Below are 19904 nucleotides of genomic sequence, written 5' to 3'. Positions count from 1 at the left end.
TGGGAACTGGGTCGGGCACCGCGCTGACGGCTCCTCTGGGGCGCGGGGAGTGGCCCTCCTAGTCTCGGCGCTTGGGCCGGGCCAGGCTGGGCTAGGCTGGGCGGTGAGAGCCGCGGCCCGGCCTGGATCCCGGGCCGCCGCGGAGTCGGCTGCGAAGGGCGGGGCGGCCGGGATTTAAAGGGGCCGCATCATCCGCTGCTGCCACCAGCACCACGAGGGGGCGGGGTGGGGGACCAACGCCCGGGATCCTGCCCTCCTGTCTCCGGACAGCGGCCCCCACGTGGGCTCATGCGTCCCGGACTTCACGGCCCTGGGCACCGGCCTCAGGTAGGTCAAAGCTGGGGCCTTCGCGAGTTCGCGTCTTCTGTGGTGGAGGCCATGTGAGGGGGTCCCCCAGCCCCTTCTCAGTAACATTTTCGTTGTGAACTCTCGAAACCCAGATCTGGACTTCAATCACATTAACTTGAGGCTCCTCAGGTCCCTTCGCCAGGTCTGAGAAGTCTAGGCAAATAAAGGTGAGACAAGCTGGGACCTGGGACCTGGGACCTGGAACCCTTTGCTGCAGTGCTTGCTCCTGAACAAACATCTCCAGCAACAAAATACGAAGAAACTACAAGGGACTAAAAAGTACTGTGTGCATGGGCAGTTGGGGCAAATTATGAACAGCAAGATAGAAAAAGACCAAAAACCTGACTGCCACTTCTGAAGAGCCGGGAGCAAAAACAGGGTACCGGGAGCAAAAACAGGGTACCGCACATGCCCCCTGTGCACCATCAAAGGGGTGGGCAGACCACCTAAGCCACCCCTCCTGCCCAACCCCCGGACACACCCCTAACCTCACCCCATGTAAGGGACCAGCGAGCCCCACCCGGGAGCGAGCAAGGGAACCTGTTACTTGTTTTCACTGCCCCCTGCTGCAGCAGGGCCCCCAGTAAAGCCTTGCCCAAATTTCTTGTCTGGCCTCTTACCAATTTCCATTGATTAAGGAAGGCCAAGAACCCTGACCAGTAACAGATTTCTGGCACCCAACATGGGACCTCTCCCTCTTCACGGGAGAGGATCTGGTCACTTCTGGGACCACTGAAAGCAGCTTCCCCGTGGGTGACAAGAGATTACCTGAACCTCACCTCGTCACCACATTTGGTAAGTCTGCCTTTCTGGCCCCTAGGGGCCTCAGTACCCTCATTCATGCAATGCTTTCCCCCTCCCGTTTGTCCCTTTCCCTCTGCTTATATCTCTCTACTTCTTTCTCTGTCTTTTCCTACTCCTCTGTCTTATCCTTTGGAGAGAGTGGACATTGGGCAGCTACAGTATCACTCCTCTCAGCACGTGAGACCATGCTCCCTCTGGCCGTCAATGGGTGACAAGCAGAGGTGGGAGAGGCTCGCCTCACACCATGCAGACCTTGGTCCAGTGGGCTCTCCCTGATGGGAGATTTATGACAGTGATAGAATTCAAACCTCATATCATGTAGTGGCTGGAAGTTCTATTGTCCCAGTATTCTCACCTTTATTTTCCTGCTGTCTCTTTTTTTTTAGTCTTTCTCTCCTCCCTTCACCTCTCCCTTGATCCTTACACCTGCACTCCCATCCCCTTTATCCTGAAAAGTTCTTGTTTGTGTCAAGTTTTTGTCGGTGGTACATGTCGAGTAAAAGGATCTTTGTCTTATGTAGTTTTGTCTGTCCAACCGCTCCTGCAAGTCTCTGCTGAAATTGTGGGCCCTGTGGAGCACTTAAGCCTTGAAATACAAACACAGCTCACATTGCCTGAGACTCCAGCCTTGGGTTACTTAGTGGGATTTTAAAAAGAATAAAAAAGAGAGGAGCTTGCATTTCTCTCCTCTGCCTTTGCAATGTAACTGTTCTGCCTGGGCTCTAGGAACTATCTGATCCATCTGTAGTCCCCCAGACTGAGGAAAAAAAAGAGACCTTTTTAAATTCAAGTGGGAAAACTATGAGATCTCTGGTTCTGTTTCTCTTTATGTAAACATTAACTTGTAAATGAGCTGTATTTAATTGGCTTAAAGGAAACTGAGCATGTATATACATTCTCAGAAATATAAAACTCGCCAGAATACATTCCACCTTCATGTGATCTGGGAAATATTCAATATTAAATTAATATCTGGTATTAGAGCTAGTTTAAGGTTGTGGACTTAATACAGACCTGTCTTTAGAGTCATCAACATTAAGAATAATATAATATTTTCATTGTTCCTAGGGTTACTGGAAGTCAATAAATGCATATTGTTTCTGTTATATAATCTGTCAACAGGGAAAATAACCTGATATGATTACATTTTTAAGTAAATGTTACTGAGGTAAGAGCTTTTTGGTAAACTCTATAGGAATAATTATGTTTTGGAAATATCCATCTAAAATAGTCTCTCCACATTTTGGTAACTTGAAGCAATATTAAGTTAAATGATAGGAATTCATTGAGTATCTAGGCCATTTCAAATAAGATGAAATATTGGCACATTAATTGCTAAACAGATCTAAATTTACGACTTTACAACTTTTGTCTTTTTATGAGGAGGAAACTAAAGATGTTTGGCTTTATTAAACACATGTCTTGTACCACATACCCCACTGAGCAAAGAAATAGTGCTTTGGGAAGTTGCATGTTTCTAGAGGTTATGGGATATTCCAATCAGGGAATGCTAATGTAAAGACAGTTCATGGTTGCTTGAGGAAAGTAGGATGTGCGTTTTCAGTAAAAGAAGGTATGAGGAGTGGAAATATATTTTGTTAAAAGAGGGCTTCCCTGGTGGCGCAGTGGTTGAGAGTCCGCCTGCCGATGCAGGGGACGTGGATTCGTGCCCCGGTCCGGGAGGATCCCACATGCCACGGAGTGGCTAGGCCCGTGAGCCATGGCCGCTGAACCTGCACGTCTGGAGCCTGTGCTCCGCAACTGGAAAGGCCACAGCCATGAGAGGCCTGCGTACCGGAAAAAAAAAAAAAAAAAAGAAAAGGGTGATTTTGTCCTAGAGCTGGTTGTTTCTGAATGGGAAAAGAATAAGGGACAAAATAATATGACTACAGGAAGTTGCAAAAGGTTTGTGGAAAAGGAACATTGGGAAAAGAGTTTTGTGTATGGTCAAGATTTTCTAAGGTTGGATTAAATTCGACTAGGTAAATGGATTTTATTAAGAGTAGGCTGATGCAGGGCTGGATTTATTTTCTCTCTCTCATAAGAGAACAGTTTTCCTGGAATGCTACTTTTGATAAAAGATTGTGTGAGTTTCAGTGCCTTTAAGTGGTCTGTATTTACTTTTTTAAAAAAATACATTTATTTATTTATTTATTTTTGGCTGTGTTGGGTCTTCATTGCTGCACACAGGTTATCTCTAGTTGTGGTGAGCGGGGGGCTACTCTTCATTGCTGTGTGCAGGCTTCTCATTGCGGTGGCTTCTTTTGTTGCGGAGCACGGTCTCTAGGTGCATGGACTCAGTAGTTGTGGCTCGTGGGCTCTAGATCCCAGGCTCAGTAGTTGTGGTGCACAGGCTTAGTTGCTCCACAGCATGTGGGATCTTCCCGGACCAGGGCTCGAACCCGTGTCCCCTGCATTGGCAGGAGGATTCTCAACCACTGCGCCACCAATGGTGAAATAAGCCCCTGTATTTACTTTTGAAATCCTTTTTTCACCTTAGCTCAAGGAATAAATATTGTTTCACAATGACCTATGATCCTATCTGACCAGGTGTTTTAAAGTTTTTTGAGGGAATTCCTTGATTGTCCAGTGGTTAGGGCTCCATGCTTCCACTGCAGGGGGCACGGGTTCAATCCCTGGTTGGGGAAGTAAGATCCCACAAGCTGTGCAGCATAGCCAAAAAAAAACTTTTTGAAATTTTTGACAGACTTCCCAAATACCAAATTCTAATTAAAGTTCTTTTGACCTCCAGCTAACTTTGGGGTACTTCAAAGGGCCCTGGGAGCATCCCAAAGACAGATCCTAAGCTAACTGGGTTCATTGGTATGTTAAATTACACGGGAAACACTGTCTAGACTTACTGTTGCCTGTGTCAGATGGAATCATCAGGCTCTTCCCAATTTTATCATAGCTGCCAAGCAGATAGGGGAGAGGGTTTTCGGTTCTTCTGCTGTCTGGTCTCTCACCTTACTCTATGTCCAAAAATCCCCTATGGGAATACTCCCACCTCTAGACCCTGAGGTCCTGACCCCTGTGGCTTTTTCTACTGCGCCCAACTTCAATTCCTCCAGGAGTTCCTTTTTTGCACCTCTAGGACCCCCTTCACTTCAGGCCTTGGCAGCCCATACACTGCTACAGATAGCCTTTTGGACTGGCTCCTGCTGAGAAGCCCTCACTATAAACTTTGTAGACGCTCAATCTTGAGGAATACACCCTCGCATAAGGAAACGTATTATAAGGCATAAGCTTTATAGATAACAGATCCCCTCAAGGAGAGTCCTGGCAGTGCACTGAAACAAATGTCCTGCCCACCCCCCCCCCACCCCCTGGCACAGGGGCTGGGGTGACCAGAAACATCGGGTTAGGTGATGGGAGAGTAGAGGATGCTCAAAATCCCATTAGGTAAGAAGGGAATTTGGAGGACACTCTGACCCCCTTCTGACAAAAGCCTCCTGGTAAATGTCTCTGGGATGCCGGACTTCATTTCTAGGAATGCTTTCTCAGTTGCAGGTTACTTACTCATCATGGGTGGATCCTCTTCTAAGCCAGGAGCCCTGTTGGGAATATAATTCCCCAGAGGGAACAGAAGCCAGGAACCACATCATCCAATGTGTATTAGAAGGGATGAGAAAGTGTATCAAAAAGCCAGTTAACTGGGCTTCCCTTGTGGTGCAGTGGTTAAGAATCCGCCTACCAATGCAGGGGACATGGGTTCGAGCCCTGGTCCCGGAAGATCCCACATGCCGCAGAGCAGCTGGGCCCGTGCGTCACGGCTGCTGGGCCTGCGTTCTGGAGCCAGCGAGGCACAACTACTGAAGCCCGAGCACCTAGAGCCCGTGCTCCGCAACGGGAGAAACCACCGCAATAAGAGGCCAGCGCACCACAACGAGGAGGGGCCCCTGCCCGCCACAACTGGAGAGGGGCTGCGCACATCAGTGAAGACCCAGTGCAGCCAAAAATAAATAATAAATAAATTTATTAAAAAAAAAAAAGCCAGTTAACTATGAAAAGGTTAAAGGAGTGACCCAAGAAGAAAAAGAAAATCCAGTCCTCTTTCGGGTATGAAGGTTTTTAGAAAATTTACTAACATTGATGCCTCCACTCCTGTGTGTCAATCCCTGCTGGGACAACATTTTATCAGCCAGTCTGCCACTGATATTATGCCCACAAACCCCTATGCCCCAACTCCTAGAGCTGGCCTTTGGGGTATTTAATAATCGAGATCAAGCTGAAGAGGAAGAGAGAACCAATGTGAAAACAGGCAGGCTAGTGCTCATACTAAACTGATGGCCGTTGCTGTCAGCCATGCCTTGCAACCTCAGGACAACCCAAGGGAGCCAAGGAAGTCTAACCATTCATCTGGAGGTAAAACTAGCAAGGGGGAATGCTTCAAATGCAAGTCAACTGGCCACTGGGCCCACAGATATCAGAAAGAGTCCCCTGGTCCATGTCCAGTCTACAAACGAACAGGTCATAGGAAGTGGGACCTTCCCTATTCCCAAAGGGGTGGGGGACTCCCGCTCCTGAGGTCGCCATGCTACGTCACTGAGGCAGCCCAGGGATTCTGGCGGTTCACCCCATGTGAGATGTCCATCTCCATCAAGGAGCCCTGGGTGGTCTTTGATGTGGCAGGTAAGAAAATCCATTTTTTTAACTGATACAGGAGCCACTTACTCTGTCCTGATCTCTCACACTGGGCCTCTCTTCTCTGAAAGCTGTACAGTGATCGGTGTCGATGGAAAGCCTTATACCCATTACTTAACTGGGCCTCTCACTTGCCAATCTGAATAGTGTTTGATCTCACATGGCTTTTTAGTTGTGCCTGAGTGTCCTACCCCACTACTGGGGAGAGACCTTCTGGGCTCACTTGGAGCCATGTTATAATTAGGAGACCCTGAGCAGCCCCTTTTCTTGACTCTGGCTAAGACAAATCAGCTGGAAGAACAACGGCTTATTCCCAGCCATATTCTACACACAGTAAACCCTGCAGTTTCCTTTGAGACAAAGGAATCTCTGGGAAGGCTATAAATGCCAAACCTGTAAAAATTAGCCGTAAGCCAGAAGTCGCTTATCCTAACAAGAGACATTACCCCATAAAGTTGGAAGCAAAAAAGAGTTTGCAACCCCTCATAGATAAATTCTTAAACCATGGCCTCTTAGTGCCCTGTTAGTCTCCATGCAATGCCCCTATTCTGCCAGTTGTTAAGTTAATTGAGGAATAATGAATGGTACAAGGCCTTAGAGCAGTAAATGATGCAGTGGTCCCTATACATCCCCCGTGGCCAATCCTTATATTAGTCCAGGTTCTGGGGGATGCAAAATCGTTTACTGTGCTTGACCTCAAGGATGTCTTTTTTTTCATCCCAGTTCATTCCTCATCACAGTATCTGTTGGCCTTCAAGTGGACTAACCCCCAGTTGGGCCAAATGCAACAGTATACCTGGACAGTGTTGCCTCAGGGGTTTCGGGACAGCCCACACTTGTTCTCCCAGGCCCTAAGAAAAGAACTAAGGGAGCTGTTCTAAAAGGACTAAAAGGATCTGTTCTACAGTGTGTGGATGATATATTAATATGTAGCCCTACCATGGAGGCCTCAGATCGGAATACCGTTGAAGTCCTTAATTTCCTTGGGGCCCAGGGCTGCAGGGTCTCCCACAAAAAGGCACAAATCTCAAAGCAACAATTTAAATATCAGGGATATATTATAAACCCTGGAAGTAGACAGTTATCTCCAGATAGAAAACAAACTATATTGAGCCAAAGTGCCCCAGAGACAAAGAAACATCTTCGTACGCTCTTAGGCATGGCAGGATTTTGCAGAATTTGGATTCCAGGATTTGGGATAATGGCTAAGCCTCTATGTGAAGCCACTGAAGGCCCAGATACAGAACCATTACTTTGGACTGGGGAACAAGAAAAGTCTTAATAATACCAAACAGGGCCTCACCAGAGCTCTTGCTCTGGGTCTCCATTATTTATTTATTTATTTATTTATTTAACTTTTCATTTTATATTGGAGTGTAGTTGTTTAACAGTGTTGTGTTAGTTTCAGGTGTACAGCAAAGTGATTCAGTTATACATATACATGTATCTATCCTTTTCAAATTCTTTCCCATTTAGGTTGTTATATAATATCGAGCAGAGTTCAGTGTGCTGTACAGTAAGTCCTTGTTGGTTATCCATTTTAAATATAGCAGTGTGTACATGTCAATCCCAGACTTCCTAACTATCTCTTCCCGCCACCCTCCCCCCCCAACCATAAGTTTGTTCTCTAAGTCTGTGAGTCTGTTTCTGTTTTGTAAATAAGTTCATTTGTATCATTTTTTTTAAGATTCTGTATATGAGCAATATCATATGATATATATTTTTTATTTATTTTATTTTTATTTTTGGCTGCATTGGGTCTTTGTTGCTGTGCACGGGCCCTCCCTGGCTGAGGCGAGTGGGGGCTACCCTTCATTGCAGTGTGGTGGCTTCTCTTGCTGCGGAGCACAGGCTCTAGGCACACGGGCCTCAGCAGCCGTGGCACGCGGGCTCAGCAGCTGTGGCACGAGAGCTCTAGAGCGCAGGCTCAGCAGCTGTGCCGCACAGGCCCAGTTGCTCTGTGGCACGTGGGATCCTCCCGGGCCAGGGCTCAAACCTGTGTCCCCTGCATTGGCAGGCAGACTCCCAACCACTGTGCCACCAGGGAAGCCCTCATATGATATTTCACTTTGTCTGTCTGACTTCACCCTGTAGACAGTCTCTAGGTCCATCCATATTGCTGCAAATGACATTATTTCATTCTTTTTAATGGCTGAGTAATATTCCATTGTATATATATACCACATCTTCTTTATCCATTCCTCTGTCAATGGACAGTAGGTTGCTTCCGTGTCTTGACTATTGTGAACAGTGCTGCAATGAACATTGGGGAGCATGTATCCTTTCAGACCATGTTCTTCTCCAGATATATGCCCAGGAGTGGGATTGCAGGATCATATGGCAGCTCTATTTTTAGTTTCCATACTGTTCTCTATAGTGGCTGTACCAATTTATATTCCCACCAACAGTGTAGGAGGGTTCCCTTCTCTCCACACCCTCTCCAGCATTTATTGTTTGTGGATTTTTTGATGATGGTGATTCTGACTAGTGTGAGGTGATATCTCGATGTAGTTTTTGTTTGTTTGTTTTGTTTTTTTTGCAGTACGCAGGCCTCTCACTGTTGTGGCCTCTCCCATTGCGGAGCACAGGCTCCGGATGCGCAGGCTCAGCGGCCATGGCTCACGGGCCTAGCTGCTCCACAGCATGTGGGATCCTCCCGGACCGGGGCACAAACCTGTGTCCCCTGCATCGGCAGGCGGACTCTCAACCACTGTGCCACCAGAGAAGCCCCTCTCAATGTAGTTTTGATTTGCATTTCTCTAATAAATAGCCATGTTGAACATCTTTTCATGTGCCTCTTGGCCATCTGTACGTCTTCTCTGGAGAAATGTCTATTTAGGTCTTCTGCCCATATTTTGATTGGGTTGTTTGTTTTGATGCAATTGAGCTGCATGAGCTGTTTGTAAATTTTGGAGACTAATCCCTTGTCAGTCACATCATTTGCCAATATTTTCTCCCATTCTGTGGTTTGTCTTTTCGTTTAGTTTATGGTTTCCTTTGCTGTGCAAAAACTTTTGAGTTTAATTATGTCCCATTTGTTTACTGTTGTTTTATTTCAATTGCTCTGGGAGACGGATGGAAAAAGATACTGCTGCAATTTATGTCAGAGAGTGTTCTGCCTGTTTTCCTCTAAGAATTTTATAGTGTCTGGTCTCACATTTAGGTCTTTAATCCATTTTGAGCTTATTTTTTTGTATGGTGTTAAGAGTGTTCTAATTTTGGGACTTCCCTGGTGGCGCAGTGGTTAAGAATCCGCCTGCCAGGGTCTTCCCTGGTGGTGCAGTGGGTAAGAATCCGCCTGCCAAGGCAGGAGACATGGGTTTGAGCCCTGGTCCGGGAAGATCCCACATGCCACGGAGCAACTAAGCCTGTGCACCACAACTACTGAGCCTGCACTCTGGAGCCCGCAAACCGCAACAACTGAGCCCACTTTCCACAACTACTGAAGCCCCCGCGCCTAGAGCCCGTGCTCCCAACAAGAGAAGCCACCACAATGAGAAGCCTGCCCACCACAATGAAGAGGAGCCCCCACTCGCCTCAACTAGAGAAAGTCCACGCACAGCAATGAAGATCCAAAGCAGCCACAAATAAATAAAATAAAATTTTAAAAAGTTTTAATTTCTTTTTTTTCTTTTTACATGTAGCTGTCCAGTTTTCCCAGCACTATTTATTGAAGAGACTATTTTTCCACCATTGTATAGTCTTGCCTTCTTTGTCGTAGATTAATTGACCATACTTGTGTGGGTTTATTTATGGGCTTTCTGTCCTGTTCCATTGATCTATATTTCTGTTTCTGTGCCAGTACCATACTGTTTTGATGACTATAGCTTTGTAGTAGAGTCTGAAGTCAGGGAGCCTGATTCCTCCAGCTCCATTTTTCTTTCTCAGAATTGCTTTGGCTATTCGGGGTCTTTTGTGTCTCCATACAGATTTTAAGATATTTTTGTTTTAGTTCTGTGAAAAATGCCATTGGTAATTTGATAGGGATTGCATTGAATCCGTAGATTGCCTTGGGTAGTATAGTCATTTTGACAATATTGATTCTTCCAATCCAAGAACACGGTATATCTTTCCATCTGTTTGTGTCGTCTTCAATTTCTTTCATCAGTGTCTTACAGTTTTTGGAATACAGGTCTATTGCCTCCCTAGGTAGGTTTATTCCTAGGTATTTTATTCTTTTTGATGTGATGTTAAATGGGATTGTTTCTTGAATTTCTCTTTCTGATCTTTTGTTGCTAGTGTATAGAAATGCAGCAGATTTCTGTGTATTAATTTTTTAACCTGCAACTTTACCAAATTCATTGATGAACTCTAGTAGTTTTCTGGTAGTGACTTTAGGATTTTCTATGTATAGTGTTATGTCATCTGCAAACAGTGACAGTTTAACTTCTTCGTTTCCAATTTGGATTCCTTTTATTTCTTTTTCTTCTCTGATTGCCATAGCTAGGACTCCAAAACTATGTTGAATAAAAGTGGTGAAAGTGGACATCCTTGTCTTGCTCCTGATCTTAGAGGAAATGATTTCAGCTTTTCACCGTTGAGTATGATGTTAGCTGCAGGTTTGTTGTATGTGGCCTTTATTATGTTGAGGTATGTTCCCTCTTTGCCCACTTTCTGTAGAGCTTTTGTCATAAATAGGTGTTGAATTTTGTCAAAAGCTTTTTCTGCATCTATTGAGATGATCATATGTTTTTTTTATTCTTCAATTTGTTAATGTCATGTATCACACAGATTGATTTGCAGATATTGGAAAATTCTTGCATTCCTGGGATAAATCCCACTTGATCATGGGGTATGATCCTTTTAAAGTGTTGTTGGATTCGGATTGCTAGTATTTTGTTGAGGATTTTTAAAAAATATTTATTTATTTATTTATCTATTTATTTATTTTTGGGCACGTTGGGTCTTAGTTGTGGCACGCAGGATCTTTTGTTGCACCGCACGGGCTCTTCATTGTGGCACGTGGGCCCCGTAGTTGCAGCGTGGGCTCTCTAGTTGTGGCGCACAGGCTCAGTAGTTGTGGTGTGCAGGCTTAGTTGCCCGGTGGCATGTGGGATCTTATTTCCCTGACCAGGGATTGAACCTGTGTCCCTGCATTGGAAGGCGGACTCTTAACCACTGGACCACCAGGGAAGTCCCTTTGTTGAGGATTTTTGCATCTGTGTTCATCAATGATATTGGCCTGTAATTTTCGTTTTTGTGGTATCTTTGTCCGGTTTTGGTATCAGGGTGATGGTGGCCTCATAGAATGAGTTTGGGAGTTTTCCTTCCTCTGCAATTTTCTGGAACTGTTTCAGAAGGATAGGTGTTAGGTCTTCCCTAAATGTTTGATAGAATTCGCCTGTGAAGCCATCAGGTCCTGGGCTTCTGTTTGTTGGGAGTTCTTTAATCACAGTTTCAATTTCAGAGCTTGTGATTGGTCTGTTCATATTTTCTATTTCTTCCTGGTTCAGTCTTGGGAGATTGTACCTTTCTAAGAATTTGTCCATTTCTTCCAGGTTGTCCATTTTATTGGCCTACAGTTGCTTGTAGTAGTCTCCTATGATCCTTTGTATTTCCTTTTTTTCCTAAAGAAAGCCAAATGGCATTTATTTTTTAAATTATTTATTTATTTGGCCGTACCAGGTCTTAGTTGCAGCACGCGGGATCTTCATTGCCACATGCGGGATCTTTGTTGTGGCACGTTGGATCTTTAGTTGTGGCATGAAGGGTCTTTAGTTGTGGCATGTGAACTCTTTTTTTTTTTAAATTAATTTTTGGCTGCATTGGGTCTTTGTTGCTGTGCACGGGCTTTCTCTAGTTGCGGAGAGCGGGGGCTACTGTTCTTTGTGGTGTGTGGGCTTCTCATTGAGGTGGCTTCTCTTGTGGAGCATGGGCTCTAGGCACGTGGACTTTAGTAGTTGTGGCATTCGGGCTCAGTAGTTGTGGCTTGTGGGCTCTAGAGTGCAGGCTCAGTAATTGTAGTGCACGAGCTTAGTGGCTCTGCGGCATGTGGGATCTTCCCGGACCAGGGATCAAACCCGTGTCTCTTGAATTGGCAGGGGGATTCGTAACCACTACACCACCAGGGAAGCCCTGGCATGTGAACTGTTAGTTGCAGCATGTGGGATCTAGTTCCCTGACCAAGGATCGAACCCAGGCCTCCTACACTGGGAGCACAGAGTCTTAGCCAGTGGACCACCAGGGAAGTCCCCGTCCTTTGTATTTCTGTGGAGTCAGTTTTAACTTCTCCTTTTTCATTTCTAATTTTATTGATTTGAGTCCTCTCCCTTTTTTTCTTGATGAGTCTGGCTAAAAGGTTTATCAGTTTTGTTTATCTTTTCAAAGAACCAGCTTTTAGTTTCATTGATCTTTGCTATTGTTTTCTTCATCTCTATTTCATTTATTTCTTCTCTGATCTTTATGATTTCTTTCCTTCTACTAACTTTAGGTTATGTTTGTTCTTCTTTCTCTAGTTGCTTCAGGTGTACGGTTAGGTTGTTTATTTGATATTTTTCTTGTTTCTTGAGGTAGGATGTAAACTTCCCTCTTAGAACTGCTTTTGCTGTATCTTATGGGTTTTGTTTGTTTGTTTGTTTTTGTTTTATTCTGTTTTGTTTTTTGGCCACGCTGTGCAGGATCTTAGTTCCCCAACCAGGGATTGAACCTGTGACCCCTGCATTGGGAGTGCAGAGTCTTAACCACTGGACCACCTTGCTTTTCCTTTTGTGTGTGTGTGTATCTATTGTAGTTTTTAGGTTTGCTGTTCCCATGAGGTTTTGATATAGAAGTCTATATATGTACAAGGTTATTTTAAGTTTCTGGTCTCTTTCCCACCTGGAGAAGTTCCTTTAGCATCTGTTACAAAGCTGGTCTGGTGATGCTGAATTCTCTTATGTCTTGCTTGTCTGTAAAGCTTTTGATTTCTCCATCAAATTTGAATGAGAGCCTTGCTGGGTAGAGTATTCTTTTTTTTTTTTTTTTTTGCGGTACGCAGGCCTCTCACTGTTGTGGCCTCTTCCGTTGTGGAGCACAGGCTCCGGACACGCAGGCTCAGCGGCCATGGCTCACAGGCCCAGCTGCTCCACAGCATGTGGGATCTTCCCGGACCGGGGCACGAACCCGTGTCCGCTGCATCGGCAGGCGGACTCTCAACCACTGTGCCACCAGGGAAGCCCAAGGGTAGAGTATTCTTAGTTGTAGGTTCTTCCCTTTTATTACTTTAAATATATCATGCCACTCCCTTCTGGCCTGTAGAGTTTCTGCTGAAAAATCAGCTGATAACCTTATGGAAGTTCCCTTGTATGTTGTTTGTCGTTTATCCCTTGTTGCTTGCGGTACGCGGGCCTCTCACTGCTGTGGCCTCTCCCGTTGTGGAGCACAGGCTCCGGACGCACAGGCTCAGTGGCCATGGCTCACAGGCCTAGCTGCTCCATGGCACGTGGGATCTTCCTGGACCGGAGCACGAACCCGTGTCCCGTGCATCGGCAGGCAGACTCTCAACCACTGCACCACCAGGGAAGCCCCCCCTTGTTGCTTTTAATATTTTTTTCTTTGTCTTTAATTTTTGTCAATTTGATTACTATGTGTCTCGGCATGTTCCTTCTTGGGTTTATCCTGCCTGGAGCTCTCTGCACTTCTTGGACTTGGGTGACTGTTTCCTTTCCCATGTTAGGGACGTTTTCAGCTGTTATCTCTTCAAATATTTTCTCAGGTCCTTTCTCTCTATCTTCTCCTTCTGGGACCCCTATAATGTGAATGTTGGTGTGTTTAATGTTGTCCCAGAGCTCTCTTAGGCTGTCTTCATTTCTTTTCATTCTTTTTTCCTTATTCTGTTCTGTGGCAGTGATTTCCACCATTCTGTTTTCCAGGTCACTTATCCGTTTTTTGCCTCAGTTATCCTGCTATTGATTCCTTCTAGTGTATTTTTCATTTCACTTATTATATTGTTCATCTCTGTTTGTTCTTTAGTTCTTCTAGGTCTTTGTTAAACATTTCTTGCATCTTCTTGATCCTTGCCTCCATTCTTTTTCCGAGATCCTGGATCATCTTCACTATAATTATTCTGAATTCTTTTTCTGGAAGGTTACCTGTCTCCACTTCACTTAGTTGTTTTTCTGGGGTTTTATCTTGTTCCTTCATCTGGGACATATTCCTCTGCCATTTCATTTTGTCTAACTTCCTGTGATTATAGTTTCCATTCCCCAGGCTGCAGGATTGTAGTTCTTCTTGCTTCTGCTGTCTGCCCTCTGTGGATGAGGCCATCTAAGAGCCTTGTGCAAGCTTCCTGATGGGAGGGACTGGTGGTGGGTGGAGCTGGGTCTTGTCCCTCTGGTTGGCAGGGTTGTACTCAGTAAAACTTTAATCTGCTTGTCTGCTGATGGGTGGGGCTGTGTTGGTTGTTTGGCCTGACACAACCTAGCACTGGAGCCTACAGGCTGTTTGGTCAGGCTGATGGTGGCCTCCAGGAGGGCTCACGCCAATGAGTACTTCCCAGAACTGCTGCTGCCAGTGTTTTTGTTCCTGCAGCGAGCCACAGTCACCCCCTGCCTCTTCAGGAGACTCTCCAATACTAGCAGGTAGGTCTGGCCCAGTCTTTTATGCAGTCACTGCTTTTCCCCCTGGGTCCTGATGCACCTGAGACTTTGTGTGTGCCCTCCAAGAGTGGAGTTTCTGTTTCTCCCAGTCCTTTGGAAGTCCTGCAGTCAAATCCCACTGCCCTCCAAAACCAGATTCTCTGGGGACTCCTCTTCCCGTTGCTGGACCTCCATGCTGGGAAGCCTGATGTGGGGCTCAGAACTTTCACTCCAGTGGGAGAACTTCTGTGGTATAATTGTTTTCCAGATGTGGGTCAGTCTCCTGGAAGGTATGGGATTTGATTTTATCATGATTGTGCCCCTCGTACCATCTCGTTGTGGCTTCTTCTTTGTCTTGGACGTAGGGTATCTTTTTGGTAGGTTCCAGCGGGTTTTTTTGTCAATGGTTGTTCAGCAGTTAGTTGTGATTATGGTGTTCTTGTAAGAAGGGATGAGCACACCTCCCCAATTTAAAAAAGCCATTCATTTTGTAGGTGGCTGAAAAGCAAGGGATAGCTCTGGGGGTCCTTATACAGAAGCTAGGAGAAGTTCCTCAGCCTATAGGCTATTTTTCCAAACAACTAGATTCCACGGCCTGAGGTTGGCCTGGTTGCCTCCAGGCAGTAGCCACCACTGCTTTATTAGTGGAAGAAACTAACAAGCTCACCTTTGGACAGCCCCTGGAAGTCCAGACCCCTCATCAAGTACAAGGGATTCTGGAGATTAAAGGCTACCATTGGCTAACTGGAGGCTGCCTTACTAAATACCAGTCTTTACTCCTTGACTCCTTAGAGGTAACCCTCAAAACTTGCCATACCCTCAACTCGGCTACACTGATGCCTGATGAAAGCCCAAAACTAACATATTCCTGCCTCGAAACCCTCAACCAGATTTATGCCTGTAGGCCTGATCTAACAGAGCAGGCCATAGAAAACCCTGAGGAAGAATGGTTTACTGATGGCAGTAGTTTCATTAAAGATGGAGCCAGGAGAGCAGAGTATGCTATTGTGAGCACCCCTAGTGTTACAGAAGCAAAACCTTTGCTACCCAACACTTTGGCCCAGAGAGATGAACTGATAGCCCTAACCTGAACCGTAACTTTAGGGGAAGGAAAAATTGTAAATATATACACAGGCTTCCTTGTTTTACATGCCCATGCAGCTATCTGAAAAAAAAAAAAGGACTTTCAAATGCAAAAAAATCCCCTGTAAAATATGGGGCTGAGATTTTACATATCATAGAAGCAGTTCAAAACCCAAAAGTAGTACAATTAACCAACAATCCTCACTCTTCAGTATGGGCAGGGAAATTGAAAACTGGTTCTCTAGTTTGTTCTCTTGGATCCCACAAGGTATAAAAACTTTCTGGTGGGAGGTTTTCATTTTCTCATAACCCTTCTCTTTTCAGTCATACTAATTTATGCTATATTTCATCTAGTGTTTTATTGTCTTCCCTACTGTTGTAAATCTGTGACTAAGACTTTTTGGTCCAAAAAGGAGACCTGGGACCAACAGGTCCAGACCTTCCATTCTAAAAATAGAGAAACATGTCAAACTTTAACCCTGAGATTAACAAAAATATACACCCAAGCAGAATGGCTTCATAATTTTGGCAAAGACGATATCACTTCCCCTGTCTAGTCAACAGTTAAGGAAGCCCTCCCAATGTTAACCTGGTTTCTTCCCTTTCTAGGCTATTGTTGTTGTTCTCCTTTTTAGCCCTTGTTTGTTTAATTAACCTTTTGGTTAAGTTTGTATCTTCTAGGCTCCAACAACTTCATGTAAGCCTCATGTCTCAAGGAATTTAAACCATTTCAGCGGAGAGTGGCCCAGGTCCCTACAGATCCTTGGTACAGTCAGCGAGGGACTTCTATACCTCTGCGGTAGGGTAGGATCTGTGGCTCCTGTCCAGCAGGAAGAAGTTTCAGAAGAAGAGACCTTTAGCCCCTTACCCCTTAAGAATAAGGGTGTAGAGTCTCTCAAGGGTGAATGAGGCAGGCTGGGACCTGGGACCTGGGACCCTTTGCTGCAGTGCTACAATGCTTGCACCTGGACAAACGTCTCCTCCAGCAACAAAATACAACGAAACTATAAGGGACTAAAAATAACTGCCTGTATGTGCAGTTGGGGCAAATTATGGACAACAAGATACAAAAGGCCAAAAACCCAGCTGCCACTTCTGAAGAGCTGGGGCAAAAACAGTGTGTGGGGAGCAAAAGCAGGGTACTGTGCATGCCCCCTGCACACACCACCACCAAGGAGGTGGGCAGATCACCTAACCCACCCCTTCTGCCCGACCCCCTGGACACACCCCTACCATCACACCATATAAGGAACTAGCTTGCCCTGCCTTGGGGAGTGAGCAAGGAAGCCTGTTACTTGTTTTCACTCTTCCCAGCTCCAGCAGGGGCCCCAATAGAGCCTTGCCTGACTTTCTTCTCTGGCCTCTTATCAATTTCTGTTGATTAAGGAAAGCCAAAAGCCTTGATCGGTAACAGTGGGAGTGATCTCAGGTGGCTGTGGGGTGGCCGTGGCCTGCGGTGGCTTGAAGTAGGATATCAGTTCCCCAACCATGGACTGAACCTGGGCTGTGATGGTGAAAGCACTGAATCCTAGCCACTAAACCACCAGCGATTAGTAGCTAGGGGTAGGGCCCTGGCTTTTTATCTGCTCTGGAGAAGAAATCCAGCAAAGAGACGGAAAGTAGCGAAACAAGTAAAGTGTTTATTAAGACAAAAATTACATGTGGATAGACACACAGGCGGGCTCAGAGAAAGAGTCGTATGCTCTTGGGGTAGTTTAAGTCACTTACATGGGGGCAGTTCTTCTGGGTTTCCTCTGGCCAATCATCTTGCTTTGTCTGGCTCTGAGTCCATATTTGGTCTGGCTCAGGGTCCTCCCCTGTGTGTGCACACATCTTTTAGCTAAGATGGATTCCAGTGCAAGGGTCTCTGAGAAGTTGACAGGGCATATTATGGTCTGGTGCCCCCTCCCTTCTCTGACCCCTGAGGAACTGTTCTGCACATGTGTAGTCGGGGAGGTCTCCTTGACCTCAAGAATGAGAAATATGTGGTCTCCTTATCTTTTTTCCCCGGCATCTGTCCACAGGGGACAGATTCCAGCTGCTCAGCCTGGGGTCCATCTATCTCCTTCCTCAGGATGGAGAGAGATGTGGCTGGAGCTGGCATTGCCTCCAGCTGGGAGAAGGCAGAGTGGTGGCTTCCTGCACTGATGCCTATGGGCACTTCACTCCCCCTCCCTTTGGGGGTTACTTTCTCTACTCTACTGGATAAAGGCATGCTGAGGACCAGGAGCCATTCCTGCTCTGCGAAATGGGGCAAGTGGGCTGTTTTCAGGAGTAAAAGGCCAGTGTATGTGGGTGTTGGCTCAGTCACCAGCCCAGGGTGGGGCTGGCCTCCCGGGTGCCAGGAGAGGGAGGGCTGGAGGCAGAGGAGCTGCCAGGTGATGGGGGCTGGGCCAAGCACCTCCTCTCCCTGACCACAGGACGCTTACACCTTCATACCTGTACTAATTGCAGGCTTTTCCCAGTGCTCTGTGGAACCAGGAGGGGTGCAAGCAAGAAAGGGATTCGTCTAACTCAGGCTCTGGGCAAGCACTTGGGGGAGTGCCCTTGCCATTTCCCTGCTTGGGCACTATTCCTAAGAGTCCTGGTTCCCAGCATTGGCTGTAAGGCCTTGGTTGGGGGTTGGGGGGCTAGTGGGAGAGGCCTCTTGGGTGGGTTCAGACCGGGAGATGCTGGGGATTTATCTTCCTCATCCAGCCCAGGCCGGCAGGATGGAAGCCTGGGAGTGTGGTAGGTTCTGGGCATTCACCTCTGCAGAGGTATTTATGCCAGGAGCATGTGAGGCAGGGCCAGTGGCTGAGAGGGCTTGACTCTGGGGCCTGATTAAATGAGTGGCCTCAGTTTTCCTGCAGACCAGATTCCAACACTGACACAGTGGTACTGCTCTCTACTTGCTAATGGACTTTGTTAACAGACTGGGCTGTCTGAGCTTTCTGGAGTAAACTGTCTTGTTTTGTGTTCTTATGTTTTCACGGACATCTTTTATTTGTGGCAGGGATAATGATTTTTCATTTGGACTATGATACAAAGGGTTTAAATTTTTTTCTAAATGCATATTTAAGTTTAAAAGTAAATTGATTTAAGAAAAATTATTAAACAGTAAAAGTTAAGGAGGTGGTCTGTCAGTGCTGTAAATTTGGGAAGTTCATCTGCGTCCCCTCCCCCTCCACACTCTGGCTTTGGGGAGGAGCAGGAAAGGGGAGGCCTGGGAAGGGGACAGAATTCTGCCCTGACATCTGGTGAATATAGGGCCTCTGTCAGAAATGGGACTGTCCAGGGCCAGGGTGAGGGAGAAGGGTGGTGATTGACTTTGGAAAGTGTGAGGTCTGGAGTGATGAAGAGTGGGAGATGGGGCAAGGGGGCCACGCACCAAAACTGATGGCTGGAGTTGGGCAGCTATAGGGGTGCAGGCAGTGGAGACTCAGGGTAGTCTTTCCAGATCCCACCACCCTGCCAACTGCCAGGCTGCCTTTCTGTACCTTCTCCCCAGTGCCCCTTCGGAATTCCAGGAGAGAGTTCTCTGTGCCACACACCCACTCAGAGACACACACCCACCACTTGGCTGAGAATGGGTCAGCACCATGCCTGACTGATCTGCCAGGGTTGTATGCTGAGGGAGGGAAGGGACATCCCAAATGAAAGCCGATGCTCCCACCAGAAGGGGCTAAAGGTGAGGCAGTCATGGAAAGAGAGAAGCCTAAGGGGGTGACGTCACCCTGGGCCTGCGGAAGTGACATCACAGTGAGGGAAGGCTTACTGTCCCTTGATTCATTAATTCTGGCATGCATGCATGGATGCATTCATTCTGTCCACTGCTGGGAGGGGTGGGTGCACCTATAGGCCCTGCTGACCCAGAACTGGCAGGCCTTTAGCTTGCCCCTCACTGTAGCCTCTGGACTCCCAACTTTTCCCTTTGAAACTGGGGTTGCCTGGCTCTGGGCCAGTTTTCCACTGCTCTTTGTGCCCCTGCAGTTATGAATTCCTTGGGGCCTGCCTGCAACCCAGACTCCCTCTGGGCACTTCCAAGCAGGTGAGTTCTGCCTCTTACCCTGCTAATGGTTCAGCTGCTTGTGCCTGGAGACAGCAACTCTGGCCCCCAGCTAGGAAGGATGGAGCCCAGTGGGCACAGAAAAGTTCTGCTTTCTCGCCAGACCTTAGGCTGTGGGCCCTTCCTCCTCTGTTCTTGCTTCCCACGGAGTGAAAATGCCCTTTTGTGTTGGGATTACATGCCAGCTCTCAGCTCATTTTGCCTTCCTCTAGAGTTGCTGGGATAGCACTTGGAGGTGGCCAGTCCTTCCATCCATCTTCACGGAGCTTCTTAACCTGTGGTCCAAGGATCCAGAATTGGTGCCATCCAAGAGCTGAGAAAAAAAATCATTTTTCACTAACCTCTAACTGAAATTTAGAGGTTATGGAATTTCCTTCAATTATGGATGGAGGCAGCAAAGTCCATCAGAATTAGCAGTGTTT

The 19904-nt window shown here is 46.5% G+C and overlaps 1 long non-coding RNA gene across 1 annotated transcript; it reads left to right on the top strand.

Annotated features, from left to right (window-relative positions):
* Window positions 1–155: 155 nt before the first annotated feature.
* LOC113614672 (uncharacterized) lies at window positions 156–948 on the top strand. The gene is made up of 2 exons (XR_003430701.1): window positions 156–327; window positions 441–948. It is a non-coding gene; the product is annotated as an uncharacterized LOC113614672 (long non-coding RNA).
* The last annotated feature ends 18956 nt before the right edge of the window (window positions 949–19904 follow it).

The sequence above is a fragment of the Aethalodelphis obliquidens genome, unplaced genomic scaffold (genome assembly GCF_003676395.1).
Source record: "Aethalodelphis obliquidens isolate GAN/ISIS:26980383/991018 unplaced genomic scaffold, ASM367639v1 scaffold102, whole genome shotgun sequence".
NCBI lineage: Eukaryota > Metazoa > Chordata > Mammalia > Artiodactyla > Delphinidae > Aethalodelphis > Aethalodelphis obliquidens.
The sequence above is the reverse complement of the archived record's forward strand: the minus strand, read 5'-3'. Positions and strand labels throughout refer to the sequence as shown.